This window comes from Lissotriton helveticus, chromosome 9 (genome assembly GCF_964261635.1).
Source record: "Lissotriton helveticus chromosome 9, aLisHel1.1, whole genome shotgun sequence".
Classification (NCBI taxonomy): Eukaryota; Metazoa; Chordata; class Amphibia; order Caudata; family Salamandridae; genus Lissotriton; species Lissotriton helveticus.
Genome location: NC_136070.1, coordinates 604,373,399 through 604,400,306, shown reverse-complemented (window position 1 = coordinate 604,400,306; position 26,908 = coordinate 604,373,399). Strand labels below are relative to the sequence as shown.

Here is a 26,908-nt window from a genome sequence, read left to right as displayed (position 1 = left end):
TGGTGGATGTAGTGGACTTGGTGGTGGTGGATGTGGTGGTGGAGGATGTGGTGGTGGTGGATATGGTGGTGGAGGACATGGTGGTGGTGGTCGACGTGGTGGTGGATGTGGTGGTGGACGTGGTGGTGGGTGACGTGGTGATGGATATGGTGGTTGTGGACATGGTGGTGGTGGATGTGGTGGTTTATGTGGTGGTGGTGAATGGGTGGTGGTGGCGGTGGTAGTGGACATGGTGGTGGTAAAAGACATGGTGGTGAACGTGGTGGTGGATGTGGTTGTGGTGGTGGACATGGTGGTGGATGTGGTGGTGGTGGACGTGTTGGCGGTGGACATGGTGATGGTGGTGGATGTGGTGGTGGATATGGTGGTGGTGAACATGGTAGTGGTGGATGTGGTGATGGTGGATGTGATGGTGGACGTGGTGGTGGATGTGGTGGACATGGTGGTGGTGGAGGATGTGGTGGTGGTGGTGGACATGGTAGTTTTGGATGTGGTGGTGGTGAACATGGTGGGGACATGGTGGTGGTGGATGTAGTAGACTTGGTGGTGGATGTGGTGGATGTGGTGGTGGATGTAGTGGTGGTGGCTGTGGTGGCCGTGGTCATGGTGGATGTGGTGGTGGACATAGTGGTGGTCGTGGACGTGGTGGATGTGTTGGCTGTGGTGGACATGGTGGTGGACATGATGGTGGCGGTGGACGGGGTTGCTGGTGAATGTGCTGGTGGTGGTGGTGGATGTGGTTGTGGTAGTGAACGTGGTTGTGGTAGTGAACGTGGTGGTGGTGGTGGTTGACGTGGTGGATGTGGTGTTGGTGGACGTATTGGTGGTGGACGTGGTAGTGGACATGGTGGTGGTGGACATGGTGGTGGTGAATGTGGTGATGGTGGAAGTGGTGGTGGACGTGGTGGGGTGGATGTGGTGGTGGTGGATGTGGTGGACATGGTGGTGGAGGACGTGGTGGTGGTGGAGGTGGTGGTGGTGGTGGATGTGGTGGTGGATGTGGTGGTGGTGGACATGGTGGTGGTAGACATGGTGGTGGATGTGGTGGTGGTGGTGGATGTGGCGGTGGACTTGGTAGTGGTGGTGGATGTGGTGGTGGATGTGGTGGTGGACATGGTAGTGGTGTACGTGGTGGTGGTGGACATGGTGGTGGATGTAGTGGATTTGGTGGTGGTGGAGGACGTGGTGGTGGATGTGGTAGTGGAGGACGTGGTGGTGGTGGTCGACGTGGTGGTGGATGTGGTGGACGTGGTGGTGGTGGATATGGTGGTGGTGGACATGGTGGTGGTGGATGTGGTGGTTTATGTGGTGGTGGTGAATGTGGTGGTGGTGGCGGTGGTGGTGGATGTGCTGGTGGACATGGTGGTGGTGGACATGGTGGTTGTGGTGGTGATGAATGTGGTGGTGATGAATGTGGTGGTGGTGGCCGTGGTGGTGGATGTGGTGGACATAGTGGTGGACATGGTGGTAGTTGACATGATGGTGGGGGACGTGGTGGACATGGTGTTGGTTGATGTGGTAGTAGTGGTGGTGGACGTGGTGGTGGTGGACGACGTGGTGGTGGATGTGGTGTACATGGTGGTAGTGGACATGGTTGTGGTAAAAGACATGGTGAACGTGGTGGTGGATGTGGATGTGGTTGTGGTGGTGAACGTGGTGGTGGACATGGTGGTGGATGTGGTGGTGGTGGACGTGTTGGTGGTGGACATGGTGATGGTGGTGGACGTGGTGGTGGTGGTGGACATGGTGGTGGTGGGCGTGGTAGTGGTGGATGTGGTGATGGTGGATGTGATGGTGGACGTGGTGGTGGTGGATGTGGTGGACATGGTGGTGGTGGAGGACGTGGTGATGGTGAAGGTGGTGGTGGTGGAGGATGTGGTGGTGGTGGACTTGGTGGTGGTGGACGTGGTGGTGGATGTGGTGGTGGTGGTGGACATGGTGGGGGACATGGTGGTGGTGGATGTAGTAGACTTGGTGGTGGTGGGTGTGGTGGATGTGGTGGTGGATGTGGTTGACGTGGTGGACATGGTGGATGTGGTGGTGGACGTGGTGGTGGACATGGTGGTGTGATGGTGTGGTGGTGGAAATGGTGGTTGTGGTGGTGATGAACGGGGTGGTGGTGGCCGTGGTGGATGTGGTGGTGGACATAGTGGTGGTGGTGGACGTGGTGGATGTGTTGGTGGTGGTGGACATGGTGGTGGTGGACATGATGGTGGTGGTGGAGGTGGACATGATGGTGGTGGTGGATGTGGTGGTGGTGGACGTGATGAATGTGGTGGTGGTGGATGAGGTGGAGGTGGTGGTGGACCCGGTGGTGGTGCACGTGGTGGTGAATGTGGTGGTGGACTTGGTGGTGGACATAGTGGTGGTGGCGGACGTGGTGGTGGTGGACATGGTGGTGGTGGTGGTGGATGTGGTGGTGGATGTGGTGGTGGTGGATGTGTTGGTTGTGGATGTGTTGGTTGTGGACATGTTGGTGGACGTGGAGGTGGTGGTGGACATAGTGGTGGACATGGTGGTGGTGGAGATGGTGATGGTGGATGTGGTGGTGGACGTGGTGGTGGTGGATGTGGTGGACATGCTGGTGGTGGATGTGGTGATGGTGGAGGTGGTGGTGGTGGAGGACGTGGTGGTTGTGGATGTGGTGGTGGACATGGTGGTGGATGTGGTGGTGGACTTGGTGGTGGTGGACGTGGTGGTGGTGGTGGATGTGGTGGACATGGTAGTGGTGGATGTGGTGGTGGTGGACATGGTGGTGAACATGGTGGTTGTGGATGTAGTGGATTTGGTGGTGGTGGAGGACGTGGTGGTGGTGGATGTGGTGGTGGAGGATGTGGTGGTGGTGGTGGACGTGGTGGTGGATGTGGTGGTGGTGGATGTGGTGGTGGTGGACGTGGTGGTGGTGGACATGGTGGTGGACGTGGTGGTGGTGGTCATGGTGGTGGTGAATGTGGTGGTGAATGTGGTGGTGGTGGTGGCCAGGGTGGTGGTGGACATGGTGGTTGTGGTGGTGATGAATGTGGTGGTGGTGGGCGTGGTGGTGGTGGTGGATGTGCTGGTGGACATGGTGGTGGTGGACATGGTTGTGGTGGTGATGAATGTGGTGGTGGTGGATGTGGTGGTGGACATGTTGGTGGTGGTGGATGTGTCGGTGGTGGTGGACATGGTGGTAGTGGGCATGATGGTGGTGGTGGAGGTGGTGGTGGACGTGGTGGTGGTGAATGTGCTGGTGATGGGCGTGTTGGTGGTGGACGTGGTGGTTGTGGTGGTGATGAATGTGGTGGTCGTGGTGGTGGTGGGTGTGTTGGTAGTGGACATGGTGGTGGTCGCGGATGTGGTGTATGTGGTGGCAGTGGACATGGTGGTGGTGGACGTGGTCATGGTGGACATAGTGGTGGATGTGGTAGTGGTTGTTGATGTGGTGTATGTGGTGGTAGTGGACATGGTGGTGGTGGTGGACGTGGTCATGGTGGTGGACGTGGTGGTGGTGGACGACATGGTGTGGTGGATGTGGTGGTAGTGGACATAGTGGTGGTAAAGGAAATGGTGGTGGATGTGGTGGTGGATGTGGACGTGGTGGTGGTGGTGAACATGGTGGTGGTGGTTGTGGTGGTGGTGGACCTGGTGGTAGTGGTGGGCATGCTGGTAGTGGAGGTGGTGGTGGTGGATGTGGTGGTGGATGTGGTGTTGGTTGATGTGGTGGTAGTGGATGTGGTGGTGGACATGGATGTGGTGATGGACATGGATGTGGTGGACATGGTGGTGGTGGTGGATGTGGTGGACATGGTGGTGGTGGTGGAGGACGTGGTGGTGGTGGAAGTAGTGGTGGTGGAAATGGTGGTGGTGGACGTGATGGTGGAATTGGTGGTGGTGGACTTGGTGGTGGATGTGGTGGTGGTGGTGGATGTGATGGTGGTGATGGATGTAGTGGACATGGTGGTGGAGGATGTGGTGGTGGAGGATGTGGTGGTGGTGGATGTGGTGGTGGTGGATGTTAGAAATGGGATTCCTGGCTGGCCAGGGCTCTCGCCAAAGTCAGTCAGAGACCACCACTCCCAAGTCAGGGCAAGGGAGTTACACGCCAAGATAACCCCTGCTCACCCTCTAGGTAACGTGGCGCGAGCAGAAAGGCTAAACTTGGAGGCGATGTAAGTTAAGTATTTGCGCACGCACCCCAGCAACAACACCCAAAGGCCCACCACAAAGGAAACTCCACACAAGGTTATATAAAAATAGCCTTTGTATTACACCAAAACACATTAGATAGGAACACATACTTTACAATGTGCCAGGGGCACGGGCAGAATTTTACAGGGGGATTATGTACCAGACAGGGCCACATGGACCACGGTCAGGAATAAGTACTTGAAGAAGAAATAGCACTTTTAGAACATAGAACTTAGAAGTTTCACACATGATGCATAGAACATTCAGCGGTGTAAGGAACAAGGCACATGATGCATCAGCAACACATTCAGAGGTGCAGCACAAGAGAACACATGATGTCTAAACTACACATTCAGAGGTGTAAGGAACACATGATGCATCAACACACGTTCAGCGGTGTAAGGAACAAGGCACATGATGCATTATCAACACATTCAGAGGTGCAGCGCAGGAGAACACATGATGAATAATCTACCCATTCAGAGGTGTAAGAGAAACACATGACGCATCGACACACGTTCAACGGTGTAAGGAACAAGGCACATGATGCATCAACAACACATTTAGAGGTGCAGAACACAGGGTGCGCAAAACATACTACACATTGTACATTTCCTAACACCCAAAAGCAATAGGACATAGATCATAACAGCATCTAAACCTCAGTTAGCGCATAAATCACCTTTAGCGCAGAACTCACAAAGTCCAGGTTGCGCCACTTGCGCCAGACACCTAAATGTAGCAGCTGCCCACTACTTGCTGGGCAGCTGAGGGACAGAACAGGGGGCCTAACCGCTGCAGCTGGCACTAAGTGCTGCGCAGCTGGGGGAAGGCCAGGGATGAAGGAGTGCATCTCACTCCTAAGTTCACAGTACATGTCCCTAGCAAAGAAAGGCCTAAATGGTGCAGCTGCCCACTAACTGCTGGGCAGCTGGGGAACAAATCTCGCCAGGGGCTCTCACTAGCCCCTCAGGAACACTGCGCCACATTGAGCCATCTGGCTTCCGAAATAACTGGCACTTGAGCCTCTCTGGGCTCGTAAAACAAGAATGCCCCCCGAGCCTCTTGGGCTCTCAAGGAACTGCAGCCAACGTTTGAGCCTCTCAGGGCTCGAGCATCAGGTGGGGGCCTTCGCTGGAGTCCCCCCTCTGGGGACTCGGTCTGGCTAAATGGGCAAAAGAGCCTCTCGTGGGCTCGGAGCAAGGTAGGCCCAGGGGAGCCTCTCGGGGCTCGTGGGCAAAACGGGCGGAGTCCCTCTCGGGGGACTCGGAATCACTTGAGGCCTCACGGGCCTCTTACCACAACAGGGCTCGCTCTGGAGGGGAGGGGCGGGTACCGGCAATGTGCCCCGACGCCCCTCCTCCCCGGCAATACACTCACCGGGTCTCCAGGCGCGCCGGTCTCTGCTTCACCCGGTCCCCCATCTCGGGACCGGGACTCGACATGGAGCCTTCGTGGCTCCGGGACAAATTGGTATCCGGGGCTCCCTCCTGGTCACGGGAGCCCCGCAACGCTCGCGCCACTGCCTGCTTCCGTCTCGCTCCCCGGCGGGGGCGGGACAGGGGAATCTCCTCGGGCCGGCAGTCAATCACGGCGCGGCCCGGGGAAATCGTCATCAGGGAATCCCGGGCCGGCCAGCCAATCCCAGCGCGGCCCGGGGAGAACACCGAAAGGGGTCCCGGGCCAGCGGCGGTGAACTCGGGGGCATGACGAGGGGTGGGCTCCCTCGAGAAATTAGTAATCAGGAAATAAAGCGAGGTAGGAACTCGCTGGGCCCCAGAGATCTCCACAAGAGCTGGGCAAATGCCGGGTGGGCACCGGCTTGGATAAACAGCGCGCTGTGGACAGAAATACCGCGCTCCCAGCGCTAAAAGCAGGATAAAGCGCTCCCAAGCGCTAGGAAAGAAATACAGCGCTCCCAGGCGCTAGGAAGGCACAGAAAGCAACAAAGTCCTTCATCAATCCATCATCTCAGCAGTCCAGGGGCTGGGCAGGGCTCAGGGAGGCAAGCCTTCCCCTGAGCCCAAGCAGCAGCACGCCCCTGGCAAGATTCAAGTTGGGAACAAGAACATTTTCCAAGAGGTCACAGCCTCTTTTTATACAGACAAATCCTTTGTCTTTGGGCAGGGTGGGGGCAGAACCAGTCGCAGCTGGTCTGTGAGCACTGTTGATGGGCTCAACCACCCTCTCTATTCACTGGCAGGGCTAGGGTCGTTAGACGCACCACAGGGGGGCGGAGCCAGCATTGTCAGGGGAAAACCCAGCCTCATTCAGGACACAGGTACACTCCTCCCCAGCCATCAGCATGCTAATCTCCCACTCACCACTGGGCAGACCCATCCAGACTTCCTGGAGCCTGGCATGCCAGCCAGCTCCAGCCAATCACGCTCCAGCACCCTCACAGCACACGTACAGCCATGTCTAGGAATGGCACTTCCCCACTAGACACATACAAGCTGCACATACCGTTGCGCAGCATTCACTCCCACGAGTTCACACATACCAAACTCGAGCCTGCACTCCCCACGCATCAGGAACTACCAGGGACACATACATTCCCCATGCATTCCTATGGGAGGGCAGGCCTATCTCACACACGCACTCAGGGAGCGCACGCACTTTACACTGCGCCACAGTGTCAAAGTGCGCAAAGACCAGAAATCACTATAATTCAAGGCACAAAGTTCAGGGGTGAACCTGCCAGAAGGCCCAAGTCCAACACAACCCCCTTCCAGCCAAAACGCAGGGTAGGCCAATCACCACCGTGATGGACTTCCCTGCTTGGGGCGATAGAACACGGACGCGGGCCCGCACTGCAGGGACACCCTCCGGTTCTACGCCACGTTGATCCATAAGACAAGCATATACTTTAAAAAAAAAAACAGGCCCAACTAGGCTACCCCACTGGTACTCCTTAGTTGTCCACGGCTAGGACCAGGCCCTAGGCCACCCAGATACCACTGGTCCTTGCCAATCCAGAGTGGGGGGTTGTAACCCCTGGCCTGCACTAGCCACTCTCCACTCCCTTTCTCAGTGTAGTTCCAAACTACCACTGATCCTTCAACCTAGGGTCCGCACCCTCAGGCTGACCAGAGGTCACGGGCAAGAATGCCCCACCCTACCTCTACTTCTGAAGCACCCTCCAGAACACAACTCTCCCACCAGTTTAGGACCTTACTTCCTCAGCAGCAGTGACCACGGTCCGACCACCACAAGAACGGTGTAACAAGGCATTGCACGTTGCGGTGCCCCCCAGTTGCGGTGCAGCCTATGGCTCGTTGACGGCGTCGAGACGACGTCGGTGAGCGCAGAGGCGGTGTTGCTCGAGGGGGACGTTGCTCAGTGCGGTGCCTACAGGACACCAGGGTGGTCATGACGCAGTCACAGCTCCCTTAACTGGTTTACCACCTGGGATTCAAATTCACCGGATGCACAGGGGTCAGACTCCCTCTGACCCCCTTCCAGAGTTCTGCACCCTCCCACTGTAGAACAGGGTCCCTCCACTTAAGGTAGGCCCCACCTGCTCTCAGGGTAGTACCACAACACTCAGCCGAGAACCCTAAAGATCCCTGCTAGGCCTGTACCACCCCTTCTGGGAAACACAGGGTCTCTTCACTTAAGATGAGCCCCACCTGTGTTCACAGGGGTACCCCTAGAAGACAAACCGGCCAGGACACTGGCTACAGTCGCCCTGCCGTCCAGGACAGGCAACACCTGACCCTGGCTCCCCAACCTAGGGACGCTACCCTTTGGTTAGATGCCTGGCGCACCAGGACTTCTACAAGTTGAAAACAAAAATCTAAGACTTTCTCTCCTCCTTCAGCAGCAAGGCAACCACTATTATTATTATTATTAGTGAGTTTTATACCGCGCCTGGTTACCCTTGGGCATCCCCGCACTCATCCAGAGAGAGACATCATAGCAAGAGGCACAAGCGTTTAAGCAGGGAACAGGTGGGTCTTTAAGAGTCTGCGAAAACGTAAGATGCTCGTTTCAGAACGCAGGTACAGCGGAAGCGCGTTCCACAGTGTTGCCACGTTTATGGAAAATCTTCTGCCGCCAGTCCTAGCCTTCCTGACTCTCGCAACTTGCAGCAGATGTTGGTGATCTGAGCGAAGGGCACGGGGGGCCTTATAGGGTTGAACCATATTGCGAAGGATAGGTGGTCCTTTCCCCTGCAAAATTTTGTGGGCCAAACAGAGTGCTTTGAATTTCACCCTCTCTCTAACAGGGAGCCAGTGCAGAGCCTTTAACGCAGGGCGGGCTGATTGACGCCTGGGAAGGTCCATCAGGAGCCTAGCAGCAGCATTTTGTACTAGCTGTAATTTGTTAAAGGTTGCTTCTGGGGACCCCAAAAACAGCGCATTGCTAAAGTCCAGGTGTGAGATGATAAGCCCCTGGATTAATAGCCTCCTGGAGGCTGCTGGGAGAAGAGGTAGGATCTTCCGGGCTGATCGGAGCAGACCAAAGCACACGCCAGCGGTCTTTTTAGCGTGTGTCTTAAAAGAAAGGTCCTGCTCCAGCCACACCCCCAAGCTCTTGATGTCTTGTTTGGGGGTGGGTACCGCTCCCAAACAGCTAGGCCAGCTACTAGGGGACAGAGACGGAGGGGAGTTCCCCAGCATCATCAGTTCCGTCTTTGAACCGTTGAGTTTGAGTGCAGAACTGCACAGCCAAGAAAAGATCTTAGCTAAACATGTGTGCAGCCGGTTGGGTTGGTTTGCCGACTGGGGAAGCCCTACCACCAACTGGGTGTCATCAGCGTAACTGATGATCTTAATACCCAGTGGCAGCACCACACTCTCCAGTGGGGCCATATAGATATTAAACAGAGTGGGGCTCAACGAGGAGCCCTGTGGCACACCACACTGGAGAGGGACCGATGTTGACTTCCCATTGCCTTCCCAAACCTCAAACGTCCTACCCTCCAGAAAGGACGCGAACCATTTCAGGGCTATCCCCGACACCCCGACCTCTGACAGCCGTTGGAGTAGCACCCGATGGTCCACGATGTCAAATGCCGCACTGAGGTCCAGGAGGATCACTGCCACCGATTCCCCCTGAATCCAGAATGCTCCTGGCATTCTCCACGACTGCCAGCAGGGCTGTATCCGTCCCCTGGCTGGGGCGGAATCCCGTTTGGGAGTCACCCAGGAGGGAGTTGGATTCCAGGAAATCCGATAGGCGACTATTCACGAGCTTCTCCGCCACCTTACTTAGGCCGGGGAGCAGGGAAATAGGCCTAAAGTTGGCCAGGTCAGCGGGGTCCAGGCCGGGTTTCTTCAAGAGGGCCTTAACGACCGCTCCCTTCCAGCTGGGGGGCACCACTCCTTGGGTAAAAGAAAGATTTATGAGGTCCGTCACTGGGCGGCCGATGGTAGGGGCTACCTGCTTCAGATATTTCATCGGAGCAGGGTCTTTAGGGGACCCACTCTTCACGGTCGCCAGGACCCCAAGAACTTCTTCCACAGTGACTGGACCAAAGGAGTCCAATTCCACTGATCGCACACTGTGCTGAGACCCTGGGCAATCACCAGAAGGGGCCTCCTGTGCCAACCGGGGTAGGGATGCCAAGATGTTTTCTATTTTGGTTTTAAAGAAGGAGGCAAGTTCTGAGCATTTCTCGTGGGGGTTATCGTGAATGACCGGAGGATCGGGGGCTTTCAAGAGTTCTCTGATGACCCTGAATGATTCTTTCGAAGAATTGGAAGAGAGACCTATTCTCTCCTCAAAGAACTCAGCTTTCGCTACCCGGATGGCAGATTTATAGGTACTAAGGGCCACCCGATATTCTCTACGGCTTGTTTCATTCCAGTCCCTCCTCCAGATCCGCTCGAGCCTCTTGCAGCCCTTCCTCAGTGCTCTCAACTCCAGCGTGTACCAGGGGGCGGAACCCGCTCTCTTGCCCCTCGTAAGAAGTCTTTTCATGGGGATGATGGTGTCAAGCGAGTTGGTCAGCCAGGCGTTTAAATTCTCGTCGGTAACTGACGGATCGGGTCCAGGAGAAGGCCGGGACGCCTCCAAGTGTGCCACCCAGGTATCCACTGGGAGCCTGGACCAGGCTCTCGCCACCATGTACGCCCTGGGAGTTGTTACCACTGGAGCATCGAGCTGCCACCGGGCCGGAACCATAAAATGGTCCGTCCAAGGCAGAGCCAGTGCGGGCAATACTTTGAGGCGATCGGAGTTTGAAAATATGGGATCAAGCAGATGTCCCTTCCCATGTGTCGCACCCGAATTAAGCAGGTAGATCTCGAACGCTTTAAGATCACCCAGCAGGTCTGCTCCCGGTCAGAAAGAGGGGTCATCGAAATGAATATTGAAGTCACCCAATGCCACGAAATTAGTCGTGGAGGAAGCGAGGAGCGCGACCGTTTCTAAAAATGAATTCAGAAAATTTCCCATAGTCCCAGGTGGGCAGTAGATAAGGAGACCAGCCACAGACGCAGTGGGCGACAGGCGGAGCGAGAACTGACAGCTCTCACAGTCGCTCAGCCCTCCATCCTGAGCCTTACAGAATAGCGTATCCCTGTAAAGGATGGCAATACCTCCTCCGCGACCCTCAGGTCTATCTACTGCAGGTCAATCACCCATACAGCTTACCCGGTTCCTTCTCTTCAGGCAGGAGTTCCTTCTTGTAACTTCAGGACACTACATACAGTTGCCCTTACGTCCAGATCCGGAAACACCGGCTACTGGCTCCCCAACCGAGGGACGTACCCCTTTGGTCAGATGCCTGGTGCACCAGGACTTCCTTGAGGGTGACACAACTAATGTGTCGTGTACAAGTCTGCCTAACACTCAGGACAGAAGTGGCATCACCATGGTCACTCCCTGGCGACACAACCCTTCTGGCTGGCCCCTGACCCACTGGCTCTTCCACTGGGGAACCTATCCCCCTCGCACCCCTCCATCTGGGCTTCTGCACCCTCCCAACTGGAGCGATACTGCCAGACACCAGAACTAATGGAACCCTGGTTACAGAGGTTCCATGTTCTCCAGACACTCTGGAAGATCCTCCTCAAATGACCTATTGGTACAGCCTAGGCCCCCGACCTGATGTTCCCTTCAGAAACATTCCAGGCCCTGACACTGGGTTTCGGGCACCTGGAGACATGCAGTCCCACCCACTCCTTCTCCTCTTGAGACAGGACGTGAGCCCCTACACCGAGACCTAGCTGGGCTACACTGAGCCTCTTCCACCACGCTGGGCTGGAAGACACCTCAGACACTCCTTTTGGAATCACTCCATCCCCTATGCCTCTCTCCTCCCAGAACATTACCAACTCCAAAATTCTGTCTCTCAACAGACCGCAGAAATCAAAAGGAGGCTCCACTGTCTGCAGACATTCTTGGGAAAAGTTCAACACACAGGACTTAGGTATCTGAACAAAACAAGAGTACACAAGCATTCAGCAAGCCCCCCATCCAGAGAACTCACAAACACGTCCAGTGCCACACACCATTCATCTACACACACCCCTCCCCAGACTGGTAAGGCAGTTTCTACCACCCCTGACTTCTCAACCTGACCACACAGGTACACAGGTACCATTACTCCAGGACAGGGATGGGGGACACATGCACTGGACACACTTATGCTGCCACCACTGGATCCCACCCTTCTGGTGAATCCAGAAAACACACTGTACTTAGGGGGTGATCTACCCTCCCGAGCTAGGGACACCTAACTCAAAGTGCACAAGAAACACATTTCCACAGAAATGACATTTTCAGCAAACTTAAAACAATAATCCCCAAAATGTGGTTATCTAAAATGCAGAGTTTTCTAGTGCGGCCAGTTGCCACTGTGGTACAACGCAAACACAAATCCTTATCCTCTCGCTGCTGCCAATGTTAGAAATGGGATTCCTGGCTGGCCAGGGCTTTCGCCAAAGTCACTCAGAGACCACCACTCCCAAGTCAGGGCAAGGGAGTTACACGCCAAGATAACCCCTGCTCACCCTCTAGGTAACGTGGCGCGAGCAGCAAGGCTAAACTTGGAGGCGATGTAAGTTAAGTATTTGCGCACGCACCCCAGCAACAACACCCAAAGGCCCACCACAAAGGAAACTCCACACAAGGTTATATAAAAATAGCCTTTGTATTACACCAAAACACATTAGATAGGAACACATACTTTACAATGTGCCAGGGGTACGGGCAGAATTTTACAGGGGGATTATGTACCAGACAGGGCCACATGGACCACGGTCAGGAATAAGTACTTGAAGAAGAAATAGCACTTTTAGAACATAGAACTTAGAAGTTTCACACATGATGCATAGAACATTCAGCGGTGTAAGGAACAAGGCACATGATGCATCAGCAACACATTCAGAGGTGCAGCACAAGAGAACACATGATGTCTAAACTACACATTCAGAGGTGTAAGGAACACATGACGCATCAACACACGTTCAGTGGTGTAAGGAACAAGGCACATGATGCATTATCAACACATTCAGAGGTGCAGCGCAGGAGAACACATGATGAATAATCTACCCATTCAGAGGTGTAAGAGAAACACATGACGCATCAACACACGTTCAGCGGTGTAAGGAACAAGGCACATGATGCATCAACAACACATTCAGAGGTGCAGAACACAGGGTGCGCAAAACATACTACACATTGTACATTTCCTAACACCCAAAAGCAATAGGACATAGATCATAACAGCATCTAAACCTCAGTTAGCGCATAAATCACCTTTAGCGCAGAACTCACAAAGTCCAGGTTGCGCCACTTGCGCCAGAACCTAAACGTAGCAGCTGCCCACTACTTGCTGGGCAGCTGAGGGACAGAACAGGGGGGCCTAACACGCTGCAGCTGGCACTAAGTGCTGCGCAGCTGGGGGAAGGCCATGGATGAAGGAGTGCATCTCACTCCTAAGTTCACAGTACATGTCCCTAGCAAAGAAAGGCCTAAATGGTGCAGCTGCCCACTAACTGCTGGGCAGCTGGGGAACAAATCTCGCCAGGGGCTCTCACTAGCCCCTCAGGAACACTGCGCCACATTGAGCCATCTGGCTTCCGAAATAACTGGCACTTGAGCCTCTCTGGGCTCGTAAAACAAGAATGCCCCCCGAGCCTCTCGGGCTCTCAAGGAACTGCAGCCAACGTTGGAGCCTCTCAGGGCTCGAGCATCAGGTGGGGGCCTTCGCTGGAGTCCCCCCTCTGGGGACTCGGTCTGGCTAAATGGGTAAAAGAGCCTCTCGTGGGCTCGGAGCAAGGTAGGCCCAGGGGAGCCTCTCGGGGCTCGTGGGCAAAACGGGCGGAGTCCCTCTCGCGGGACTCGGAATCACTTGAGGCCTCACGGGCCTCTTACCACAACAGGGCTCGCTCTGGAGGGGAGGGGCGGGCACCGGCAATGTGTCCCGATGCCCCTCCTCCCTGGCAATACACTCACCGGGTCTCCAGGCGCGCCGGTCTCTGCTTCACCCGGTCCCCCATCTCGGGACCGGGACTCGACATGGAGCCTTCGTGGCTCCGGGACAAATTGGTATCCAGGGCTCCCTCCTGGTCACGGGAGCCCCGCAACGCTCGCACCACTGCCTTCTTCCGTCTCGCTCCCCGGCGGGGGCGGGACAGGGGAATCTCCTCGGGCCGGCAGCCAATCACGGCGCGGCCCGGGGAGAACACCGAAAGGGGTCCCGGGCCAGCGGCGGTGAACTCGGGGGCATGACGAGGGGTGGGCTCCCTCGAGAAATTAGTAATTAGGAAATAAAGCGAGGTAGGCACTCGCTGGGGCCCAGAGATCTCCACAAGAGCTGGGCAAATGCCGGGTGGGCACCGGCTTGGATAAACAGCGCTCCCAAGCGCCGTGGACAGAAATACAGCGCTCCCAGCGCTATAAGCAGGATAAAGCGCTCCCAAGCGCTAGGAAAGAAATACAGCGCTCCCAGGCGCTAGGAAGGCACAGAAAGCAACAAAGTCCTTCATCAATCCATCATCTCAGCAGTCCAGGGGCTGGGCAGGGCTCAGGGAGGCAAGCCTTCCCCTGAGCCCAAGCAGCAGCACGCCCCTGGCAAGATTCAAGTTGGGAACAAGAACATTTTCCAAGAGGTCACAGCCTCTTTTTATACAGACAAATCCTTTGTCTTTGGGCAGGGTGGGGGCAGAACCAGTCGCAGCTGGTCTGTGAGCACTGTTGATGGGCTCAACCACCCTCTCTATTCACTGGCAGGGCTAGGGTCGTTAGACGCACCATAGGGGGGCGGAGCCAGCATTGTCAGGGGAAAACCCAGCCTCATTCAGGACACAGGTACACTCCTCCCCAGCCATCAGCATGCTAATCTCCCACTCACCACCGGGCAGACCCATCCAGACTTCCTGGAGCCTGGCATGCCAGCCAGCTCCAGCCAATCACGCTCCAGCACCCTCACAGCACACGTACAGCCATGTCTAGGAATGGCACTTCCCCACTAGACACATACAAGCTGCACATACCGTTGCGCAGCATTCACTCCCACGAGTTCACACATACCAAACTCGAGCCTGCACTCCCCACGCATCAGGAACTACCAGGGACACATACATTCCCCATGCATTCCTATGGGAGGGCAGGCCTATCTCACACACGCACTCAGGGAGCGCACGCACTTTACACTGCGCCACAGTGTCAAAGTGCGCAAAGACCAGAAATCACTATAATTCAAGGCAAAAAGTTCAGGGGTGAACCTGCCAGAAGGCCCAAGTCCAACAGTGGACGTAGTGGTGGTGGACATGGTGGTGGACGTGGTGGTGGACATGGTGGATGTGGTGGTGTTGGACATGGTGGTGGTTCGTGGACGTGGTGGTGGACGTGGTGGTGGTGGATGGGTGGTGGATGTGGTGGTGTTGGACATGGTGGTGGATGTGGTGGACGTTGATGTGAACGTGGTGGTGGTGGATGTGGTGGTGGTGGACATGGTGATGGAACTGGTGATGGTGGAGGATGTGGTGGTGGACGTGGCGGTGGATGTGGTGGTGTTTGACATGGTGGTGGTGGACTTGGTGGTGGAGGTGGTGGTGGTGGACGTGGTGGATGTAGTAGTGGACATGGTGGTGGTGGATGGGGTGGTGGTGGACGTGGGGAACGTGGTGGTGGACATGGGGGTGGTGGACATGGTGGTGGACATGGTGTTGGTGGTGGACGCATGATTGTGATGGATGTGGTGGTGGTGGGCATGGTGGTGGTGGACATGGTGGTGGTGGACATGGTGGTGGTGGATGTGGTGGACATGGTAGTGGTGGACGTGTTGCTGGTGGATATGGTGGTGGTGAACGTGGTGGTGGTGGACATGGTGGTGGTGGATGTAGTGGACATGGTGGTGGTGGACGTGGTGGTGGTGGATGTGGTGGTGGATGTGGTGGAGGTGGACATGGTGGTGGAGGACATGGTGGTGGATGTAGTGGACATGGTGATGGATGTGGTGGTGGTGGATTTGGTGGTGGTGGACGTGGTGGTGGACATGGTGGTGGTGGATGTGGTGGTGGACGTGGTGTGGTGGTGGATGTGGTGATGTGGATGTGGTGGTGGACATGGTGGTGGTGGATGTGGTGAACATGGTGGTGGATGTGTTGGTGGTGGAGGACGTTGTGGTGGTGGATGTGGTGGACGTGGTGGTGGTGGGCATGGTGGTGGACGTGGTGGACGTTGATGTGAACATGGTGGTGGTGGATGTGGTGGTGGTGGACATGGTGATGGAACTGGTGATGGTGGAGGATGTTGTGGTGGACGTGGTGGTGGATGTGGTGGTGTTGGACATGGTGGTGGTGGACTTGGTGGTGGAGGTGGTGGACATGGTGGTGGTGGACGTGGTGGTGGTGGACGTGGTGGATGTAGTGGTGGACATGGTGGTGGTGGACTGGGTGGTGGTGGACATGGGGAACGTGTTGGTGGACATGGGGGTGGTGGACATGGTGTTGGTGGTGGACGTGATTGTGATGGATGTGGTGGTGGTGGGCATGGTGATGGTGGACATGGTGGTGGTGGACATGGTGGTGGTGGATGTGGTGGACATGGTAGTGGTGGACATGGTGGTGGATATGGTGGTGGTGGTGGACATGGTGGTGGTGGATGTGGTGGACATGGAGGTGGTGGACGTGGTGGTGGTGGATGTGGTGGTGGAGGAGATGGTGGTGGATGTAGCGGACATGGTGATGGACGTGGTGGATTTGGTGGTGGTGGACGTGGTGGTGGTGGTGGACGTGGTGGTGGTGGATGTGGTGGTGGTAACCGTGGTGTGGTGGTGGATGTGGTGATGTGGATGTGGAGGTGGACATGGTGGTGGATGTGGTGGTGGTGGAGGATGTTGTGGTGGTGGATGTGGTGGATTGTGGTGGTGGTGGACATGGTGGTGGTGGACATGGTGGTGGTAGATGTGGTGGACATTGTGGTGGTGGATGTTGTGATGGTGGTGGATGTCGTGGTGGTGGACATGGGGGTGGATGTTATGGACATGGTGGTGGTGGAGGTGGTGGTGGAGGTGGTGGTGGTGGTGGAGGTGGTGGTGGTGGTGGAGGTGGTGGTGGTGGATGTGGTGGTGGCAGACGTGGTGGCGGTGGTGGATGTGGTGGTAGTGGATGTGGTGGTAGTGGACATGGTGGTGGTGGACATGGTGGTGGATGTGGTGGTGGATGTGGTGGTGGATTTGGTGGACGTGGTGGTGGACATGGATGTGGTGGTGGTGTCTGTGGTGGTGTTGGACATGGTGGTGGACGTGGTGGTGGAGGTGGTGATGGACACTGGTGTGGACGTGGTGGTGGTGGACGTGATGGATGTGGCGGTGGTGCGGGTGGTGGTGGTAGACATGGTGGACGTGGCTGCGGTAGTGGATGTGGTGGTGTTGGACATGGTGGTGGTGGACGTGGTGGTTCAGGTGGTGGTGGTGGACATGGTGGTGGTGGTAGACATGGATGTGGTGGTGGTGGAGGACGTGGTGGACGTGGTGGTGGACGTGGTGGTGAATGTGGTGGTGGTGGATGTGGTGCTGGACGTGGTGGGGGATATGGTGGTTGACATGGTGGTGGTGGACGTGGTGTTGGTGGTGGATGTGGTGGTGGTGGACGTGGTGGTGGTGGACATCTTGTGGACATGGTGGTGGTAGACATGGTGGTGGACGTGGTGGTGGTGGATGTGGTGGTGGACATGGTTGTGGACGTGGTGGTGGATGCGGTGGTGGTGATGGGGTGGGGGTGGTGATGGATGTGGTGGTGGATGTGATGGTGGATGTGGTGGTTTCGTGGTGTGGATGTGGTGGTGGTGGACAAAGTGGTGTTGGAGGACGTGGTGGTGGATGTGGTGGTGGTGGATGTGGTGGTGGTGGATGTGATGGTGGTGGACATGGTGGATGTGGTGGTAAAGGACATGGTGGTGGATGTGGTGGTGGTGGACGTGGTGGACGTGGTGGTGGTGGATGTGGTGGTGATGGACTTGGTGGTGGACGCGGTGGTGGTGGACGTGGTTGTGGTGGTGGACATGGTAGTGGTGGATGTGGTGGTGGACGTGGTGGTGAACGTGGATGTGGTGGATATGGTGGTGGACATGGTGGTGGTGGAGGACGTGGTGGTGGTGGTGGATGTGGTGGTGGGGGACATCTTGTGGACATGGTGGTGGTAGACATGGTGGTGGACGTGGTAGTGGATGTGGTGGTGGATGTGGTGGACATGTTGGTGGTGGATATGGTGGTGGTGGTGGACATGGTGGTGGTGGATGTGGTGGTGGACGTGGTGGTGGTGGATGTGGTGGTGGATGTGGTGGTGGTGGATGTGGTGGTGGTGGACATGGTGGTGGAGGACATGGTGGTGGATGTAGAGGACATGATGATGGATGTGGTGGTGGTGGTGGATGTGGTGGTGGTGGTGGTGGACGTGGTGGTGGTGGATGTGGTGGTGGTGACCGTGGTGTGGTGGTGGATGTGGTGATGTGGATGTGGTGGTGGACATGGTGGTGGATGTGGTGGACATGGTGGTGGATGTGGTGCTGGTGGAGGACGTTGTGGTGGTGGATGTGGTGGACGTGGTGGTGGTGGTGGACGTGGTGGTGGTGGACATGGTGGTGGTGGACATGGTGGTGGTAGATGTGGTGGACATTGTGGTGGTGGATGTTGTGATGGTGGTGGATGTCGTGGTGGTGGACATGGTGGTGGATGTAGTGGACATGGTGGTGGAGGTGGTGGTGGTGGATGTGGTGGTGGGGGATGTGGTGGTGGTGGACATGGTGGTGGATGTGGTGGTGGATGTGGTGGTGGATTTGGTGGACGTGGTGGTGGACATGGATGTGGTGGTGGTGTCTGTGGTGGTGTTGGACATGGTGGTGGACGTGGTGGTGCAGGTGGTGATGGACACTGGTGTGGACGTGGTGGTTGTGGACGTGGTGGTGGTGGACGTGATGGATGTGGCGGTGGTGCGGGTGGTGGTGGTAGACATGGTGGACGTGGATGTGGTGGTGAATGTGGTGGTGTTGGACATGGTGGTGGTGGACGTGCTGGTTGAGGTGGTGGTGGTGGACATGGTGGTGGTGGTAGACATGGATGTGGTGGTGGTGGAGGACATGGTGGTGGTGGACGTGGTGGTGGACGTGGTGGTGGTGGATGTGGTGCTGGATGTGGTGGGGGACATGGTGGTTGACGTGGTGGTGGACGTGGTGGTGGTGGACATGGTGGTGGATTTGGTGGTGGTGGACATCTTGTGGACATGGGGGTGGTAGACATGGTGGTGGACGTGGTGGTGATGGATGTGGTGGTGGACATGGTTGTGGACGTGGTGGTGGATGCGGTGGTTGTGATGGGGTGGGGGTGGTGATGGATGTGGTGGTGGATGTGATGGTGGATGTGGTGGTTTCGTGGTGTGGATGTGGTGGTAGTGGACAAAGTGGTGTTGGAGGACATGGTGGTGGAAGTGGTGGTGGATGTGGTGTGGTGGATGTGATGGTGGTGGACATGGTGGTGGATGTGGTGGTGGATGTGGTGGTAGAGGACATGGTGGTGGATGTGGTGGTGGTGGACGTGGTTGTAGTGGTGGACATGGTAGTGGTGGATGTGGTGGTGGACATGGTGGTGGACGTGGATGTGGTGGTGGACATGGTGATGGTGGAGGACGTGGTGGTGGTGGTGGATGTGGTGGTGGGGGACATCTTGTGGACGTGGTGGTGGTAGACCTGGTGGTGGACGTGGTAGTGGATGTGGTGGTGGATGCGGTGGTGGTGATGGGGTGGGGGTGGTGATGGATGTGGTGGTGGATGTCGTGATGGTGGATGTGGTGGTTTCGTGGTGTGGCTGTGGTGGTGGTGGACAAAGTGGTGTTGGAGGACGTGGTGTTGGAGGACGTGGTGGTGGATGTGGTGGTGGTGGATGTGGTGGTGGTGGTGGTGGATGTGATGGTGGTGGACATGATGGTGGTGGATGTGATGGTGGACATGGTGGTGGATGTGGTGGCAGATGTGGTGGTAGAAGACATGGTGGTGGATGTGGTGGTGGTGGACGTGGTGGTGGTGGACGTGGTGGTGATGGATGTGGTGATGATGGACTTGGTGGTGGACGCGGTGGTGGTGGACGTGGTTGTGGTGGTGGACATGGTAGTGGTGGATGTGGTGGTGGACATGGATGTGGTGGATATGGTGGTGGTGGAGGACGTAGTGGTGGACATGGTGGTGGTGGATGTGGTGGACACTGTGGTGGTGGACATGGTGGTGGACATGGTGTGGTGGTGGATGTGGTGGACATGGTGGTGGATGTAGTGGACATGTTGGTGGTGGAGGTGGTGGTGGAGGACGTGGTGGTGGTGGATGTGGTGGTGGAGGACGTGGTGGTGGATGTGGTGGTGGTGGATGTGGTGGTGGTGGACGTGGTGGTGGTGGACGTGGTGGTGGTGGACATGGTGGTGGTGGACGTGGGGGTGGTGGACGTGATGGATGTGGCGGTGGCGCTGGTGGTGGTGGTAGACGTGGTGGTGGACATGGTGGTGGACGTGGTGGTGGACATGGTTGTGGACGTGGTGGTGGTGGTTGCGGTGGTGGTGGATGTGGTGGTGTATGTCATGATAGTGGACGTGTTGGTGGACGTGGTGTGGCTGTGGTGGTGGTGGACAAAGTGGTGGTGGCGGACGTGGTGGTGGATGTGGTGGTGGATGTGGTGGTGGTGGAAGTGGTGGTGGATGTGGTGGTGGAGGACATGGTGGTGGATGTGGTGGTGGTGGACGTGGTGGTGGTGGACGTGGTGGTGGTGGATGTGGTGGTGGTGGATGTGGTGGTGGTGGACTTGGTGGTGGACGCAGTAGTGGTGGATGTGGTGGTGGTGGACAAGGTGGTGGTGGACATGGTTGTGGTAGTGGATATTGTGGACATGGTAGTGGTGGACGTGGTGGTGGAGGATGATGTGGTGGTGGACGTGGTGGTGGATGTGGTGGTGGATGTGGTGGTGGATGTGGTGGCGGAGGAGTCACGTTCGTTATCGGAATTAACCAGACAAATCGCTTCACTAACTAAGAACAGCCATGCACCACCACCCACAGAATCGAGAAAGAGCTATCAAACTGTCAATCCTTTCCGTGTCTGGGCCGGGTGAGGTTTCCTCCATGCTAACTAGTTACGCGACCCCCAGCTTTCCCCTAACTACCGACTATCATGTTGTCTCCAAAGCGCTGATTATTGCACTCAGTTTTATCGTTGTTAGACCGGCCATAGCGCTACCGGTCACGCTTATTCTCCTGGTCCCCTTTGGATTTTCCGGTGCCATTGCGCACGGTTTGAGCTACGTGCCCTGATCCAACTCTGGATCCCTTCCGACATTATTCTTCGGCAATTGTGGCTTGCTATCCTTAGGCATAACAATTATGTCCTGATGATGATCCGCATACCTTATAGGCGGATCGAAACGCCGTCGACAATTTATAAACACCGTCTACACTCGAAACTTTATATGTACTAAAAAGTGTAAAGGTGTAGGTTATGTTTTGTTGTACTTTGACACTGTGCAATTCTTAGTGCAACAAACCTTGAACTTTTGCCTAAAAAGCCCTTTTTGTTTCCTGTTTTGTCGCTTATTTGTACGTTGCCGATGTGTTCAATAGGGCACAGGCTTGTGCCCCACTTTGTGTATTGTTGTATTTAACTCCCTTATTTTTCCAAGTAAATATCAGACCTCTATCCTGCTGGATATGTCAAACTAATATAGAAACGATTGAGCCTATATTTATTGCTCTTAACTCCCTTTTCATTTCAGGGACCATTGTTGTTCAAAATGAAACAATTAACAACTCCCATACCTCCACCAAAGAAATCTTTTCTCATAGCCCTGAGAAACTCCTGTAGGAGTAGCCATGCGCTTTATAAATGTCTTTCATTCATTCATTCATTCATTCATTCATAGTGAAGTCTCTTCTGTACCCTGCGTGGAAGGCTCCCAGTCCCTCTATTTCTGAGAAAAGGTGTAATGAGTTGGCCAACTTCTTACTTAAAAACTCAGTACATTTATTCTACTTTCCCAAAGATGTCTGGGGAGCGTGTTGGGACCCTGGCCAGCTGCCCCCTTAAGGAATGCTGCCTGCCCGCCTTTGAGATTTGTTATAAGACCTATTTCGAGGCACTTTTCTGCTGAATTAAATCTGGGTCTCCGTTAAATGATGCACCTCCCTGGGTACCTAAATTGGTCGGCTCAGTTTTAGCCTCGAAGTTAATGGAGTGTATGAATGTTTCTATTAGTTCTGCTTGTATTCCCCAGATGTAAAACAGCAATCCCGCTTAAAATGCCTACTTTAGAGGCGTCTAAGCTAGCAGACTGTCCCCTGATCTCCCTCCTTCAATTCCAGACCAGAATCCTAGAAATGCATATTAACAAACATCTCTCAGTGTACCTGGAATCAAACAATCTGCGTTCCTGGCCACAGCATGGAGTCTGTGCTTCTTGAAGTCATAGAAGAACTCAGACACACTCTGGATTGGGCAGAACTGCAGCACTCATCCTACTGGATCGGAGTGCTGTGTTCGCTACTGTTGTCCACCCTCCTGCTTAAGAGCCCCGAGAACTGTGGGGTAACAGGCAAATCCCTTAGTTGGCTTTCCGATTCCCTAAATAAACGCTCCTTTCAGGTTGTTTCCAAATAATTTGCTTCCACACTCGTCGGACGTGCGGGGTGCCACAAAGCTCTTCATTGACCCACCACTTCTTAATATCTATATCTCTCTCTTAGCAGACACAGTGGAAGCTTTTAGCTTTACAATAATTTCGTATGTTGAAGATACCCAGAATGTTGACTGTCCCTGATGGTCTGGCCAGAACCTAGATACTCTCCTCGCATCTATATCTCTCAGGAACAGTGACTCCCCTTCATTGATTTGATTATAGCTTCGGAGCACAGGCACTGGAGCTTTATCAGCTCGCAGTCCCTCCTCGTTCTTTTGATAAGACCAGTGGCGCCTGGTGACATTTGAAAGTGGTAAGGCATAAAATTAGTGGTGGAGCACATCGTGGCGAGTTGGTGTAGCGAGCGAGCCCGAATGACCTGAGGGGGGTGGATGAGCACCTGCCATATAGGAACCTTAATGTAAAAGTTAAAAAATACACCCACCACAGTGTCATGACGCATATATGTGCATACGTGGTGTGCTAATATTAGTACACCTGTGAATAACAAAAGTACATTGTTATCTTTCAGCATGTGTTGGTGGTAGATGCCTCTTTGTGTCTTACACTTTTTTTGGCACGTTATGTTTTTAAAAAAAAGTTTTTTATATAGCGCAAATTAGACCTGAGACATCGGGTATCAATGCGCTTTACACAAGAACCAGTTTTGTTACATGAGGACACATTTATTTTTGTGAGGCACAGAGAGATTAAGTGATTTGCCCAGAATCACAGGATGTTTAGTGTCGTTGCTGAGACTCAAACCCGGTTCCCCAGCTTCGAGGTCGACCGCTCTAGCCCTAAGGATGCATCCTCGCCCTAATTACCCCTATGCATATTGCATAGCAGTGGATGCTCAAGTCTAGAATCTATAATGTGATCTGTGCTAATTTGATCTTCCTGCATGCTAATTTGGTGGCATCTGCTGTACAGTTTAGCTACATATGTTTATTAATTCTCTGGTTGATCTTTCCACACTATGAACAATATGATGACAATAATGTTGATAAGCCACCATAAGGGTGTACAAAATTGTGATGTTATCATGCACGTGTTATGTGACATAAAAAACTGTGGCTGTTATGCACCAACAGTGGCTCCCCATTGCGGTTACTAAAGCAAGGAGGATGGGGTACATAGGGATGGCCGCAAGAGGAATGGCTATTGCTCGCACATCTGGGATAGTTATGGATTCAGTTCTCTGATCTGCTTTCGTACATCACAATTCGACCAGCTTTGATCTGGTGCAGAGAGGAGCGGCGTCTGCTGCAAGTGGGGTCCATAACAGAATGCAAGGGGATCACATACGGGGGGCAATACAGGTCCAAGGGAGAGCTGCACGGGGGATGGTGAGACCCACGTTGAATAATAGGTTAATCAGTGAAAGGAGCAATGGGGAGCAACGTATGGTCAAAGGGGGTGCAGTACAGAATACAGGGTGGAACACTGCAGGGTGGAGGGTGAGAAGAGCAGAGAGAAAAGGAGGAGCAGGGCATTGCGGAGCCTAAGGTGAAAGGTGGAACAGAGGGGCAATGTGGTAGAAGGCAGATGGGAAAGATGGAGAGGAAAGCAGCGCAGGGTCCAACATGGAGAGCAGCGAGACATGCGAGGCTGTCAGCATAGATGGGGCGACCATAATACAGAATACTGTTCCTAATATTGTATCATCCATGTCTTCTTGTACAACCTGAATACCCGATTGATCATTATTCCTTACATACTTCGTCAATGTTGTATGGATATCGAAAATATCAATAAAGTTCTTTCTACTTGTAAAAAAAAATGACAATAACGTAAACGATACCAGGGGAACCTTCATACAATGTCTGGAATCCCATGCAAGAAAAGAAGACACCGAGATGCACACGATTTACACGAGCACTGCAACTCAGCACAGCTTGCATGTGTAGCACCTTTATGTATGTTTTCATTCATTCTATAAGCTTTAAATATAAACAAGCATTGACAAAACCATAGGTTTGGCTGTGAACAGCGCACTGGCACAGTCATGCAACAACAATAGTTCTAGGTGCACAGGTTATGACTTGGTAAAATGGGGCCTAGGAGTAGTGGGCACAGCATGGAAGGAGGGGGAGTGTGTCAGTGTGCATATCATGGGCCCTCTATAGCTCCTCCGCAGCTGCTGTACATTCTCCTCTTTGCCCAGTGCCAATGCCGTGATGACCTGCCCGTGTTACCACAACCATGGGACTTGGCCTGCGCCATTAAAGACCTTGGGAGTTGGGTTTAAAATCGTACCCACCCAGCACCCACCTTGGCGAGACTCCAGTCTGCTTCCCCACCGCGGCTCTAAACTTTGAAAAATCATGCCCGCCTCAGCCTGGGCCTTACCAGGGCTGCTGGTGACTCCTGACTTGAGTTCACTGGACATTTGATTTAATTATGAAAACCTCTCCCTAGTGAATTGCTTTCTTACAGGCCTGTTCACGTTGGCCATTTCACTAATAAACACCACTACAGCACTTAGGGCCAGATGTAGGTGGCCAATTACGGGTCGGTAACGGCCGAATTCGGCCGTTACCGACCGGTAATTGGATTTTGAGATGTAGGGCATGCATTTACAGAATCGGTATTTTACCGATTCTGTATTTACCGATTCGGTAAAATTACCAAATCGGTAAATACAGACTCGGTAAAATACAGATTCTGTAAATGCAGATGTAGCTGGCACATGTCAGAGTGCCAGAGGGCTTTAAGAATCGGTATTTTACCACCCAATCCAATTGGGTGGTAAAATACCGAATCCAGGTGTGCATGCACATGTGTGCATGCACACCTGTGCCATGTGACACACAGACATGCCCTTAGGGCATGTCTGTGTGCCACATGGCGCACATGCCTATTTTTGGGGTGCTAGAGGGTGTCAAAGTGACACCCCCTGCACCCTTGCTAAAATCGGTATTTACCGAATCTGTAATTACAGATTCGGTATTGCCCATTGATTCCTATGGGCTTCAGGGCCCATAGGAATCAATGGGCAATACCAAATCGGTATTTACAGAATCGGTAAATACCGAATCTTAACGATTCGGTATTTACCGATTCTGAAATACCTACATCTCCCCCCCTCTATTTTACCACTTCTTAAATACCGATTCGGTATGATTCGGTATTTAAGAAGTGGTCAAATAAAATTACCTACATCTGGCCCTATATGAATTATTAACGAGCAATGTGGGCTTACAAGGCCTCTGCGGATCTCCCGTAAGCAGATGAAGAGAATTGCCAGAAAACAGTAGGGCATTATTTTCTGTGTGGATGCTCCTATGAAGCTTAAAGCCATATACAAGACAAAGCCCAGACTTACTAAACTTTGGTGTATGCGCTCGTGCAGCACAAGTAACATATTCAGGAGCAAAGGACAGCACCTGTCAACTTTCATTCACAAAGGGATTTTGTGGCAAAGCTTAACGCAAGCCCAGTGCTAAATCAGACGTGCGTTTTCTGGAAAGAAACCCCTGATAATCTGTCATAGCAGGTGGGTTATGAGGCAGGAAGGTTGTATGACGTTACAACGCATACTTTAACAACGCACACCTTTACAACGCATTTTTTACAACGCAACATCCATTACAACGCATTCCATTACAACGCATGCCATTACAATGAATTTTTAAAAACTACCTTTACAACGCATTCCATTACAACGCATACTACCTTTACAACGCATACCATTACAACGCATAACATTGCATTGCATGTATGGTAAGTATTGGATAGTGTAGGGGTAAAAATTACTATTCTAACTCCAGGGGGTGCAACAGTAGGGTAAGTGTTGGATGGTAATGGTATGCGTTGTAGTGGTATGTGTTGTAATGACTGCGTTGTAATGGCATGCATTGTAATGGTATGCGTTGTAGTGTCATGCGTTGTAATGGTTGCGTTGTAATGGCATGCTATGTAATGGATGTTGCGTTGTAAAAGTTTCGTTGTAATGGTAGTGCGTTGTAAAAGTTGCGTTGTAAAGGTTGTGTCCCGGCAGGAACAGCCCAAAAGCTCCTAGAATTCCAGGCAAATAATCCAGATCAACAAAAGTAGAGCGAGCTGGCTTTGTGTGGAATTCCAGCACTAAATGGAACCATGAATTTTGCATGACATTTCCGCGCAGAACATCGGTAATGATTTGGCTATTTCGGAAGGAGGGGGAGTGCCAGTTAACACATCCTGGGCCCCCGATAGCGCCTCCGCAGCTGGGAAAAGAGGAGAATTTTCAGTAGCTGCGCCTAGTGACAACGCCGTGATGACCTGCCCGTGTTACCAGTACTCAGTCATGGGACTCAGCCCATTACAGACCTTGGGAATTAGGTCAAAAAACATAACCACCCAGCACCCACCCTGGCGAGGCTCGAGTCTGCTTCCCCACTGCGGCTCTAAACATTGAAAAATGCCCACCTGGGCTGCTGGTGACTCCTGAGTCCACTGGACTGTCTCGGGGGACTGCAGGATGTGTCCGTGACGCAGTGGCTTCCTTCCAGAAAGTTCCACCACCAGTCTGAGGACGACTCTGCGTGGATTCCTGCCTGCCACACCCCTTTCCCAACTCGTCACAGGGTGGGTCACCACCACGCCCTGTAATAAGTTGGGAAAGGGCTCTCCACTCCCTGATTGACGTTG

At 54.0% G+C, this 26,908-nt stretch overlaps 1 protein-coding gene across 4 annotated transcripts in view; it reads left to right on the top strand.

The window, feature by feature from the left end:
• The window catches only part of LOC144781666 (uncharacterized), an 84,566-nt gene that overhangs the window by 24,560 nt on the left and 33,098 nt on the right, over positions 1 to 26,908 (top strand). The gene's annotated exons all lie outside the window — the stretch shown is intronic.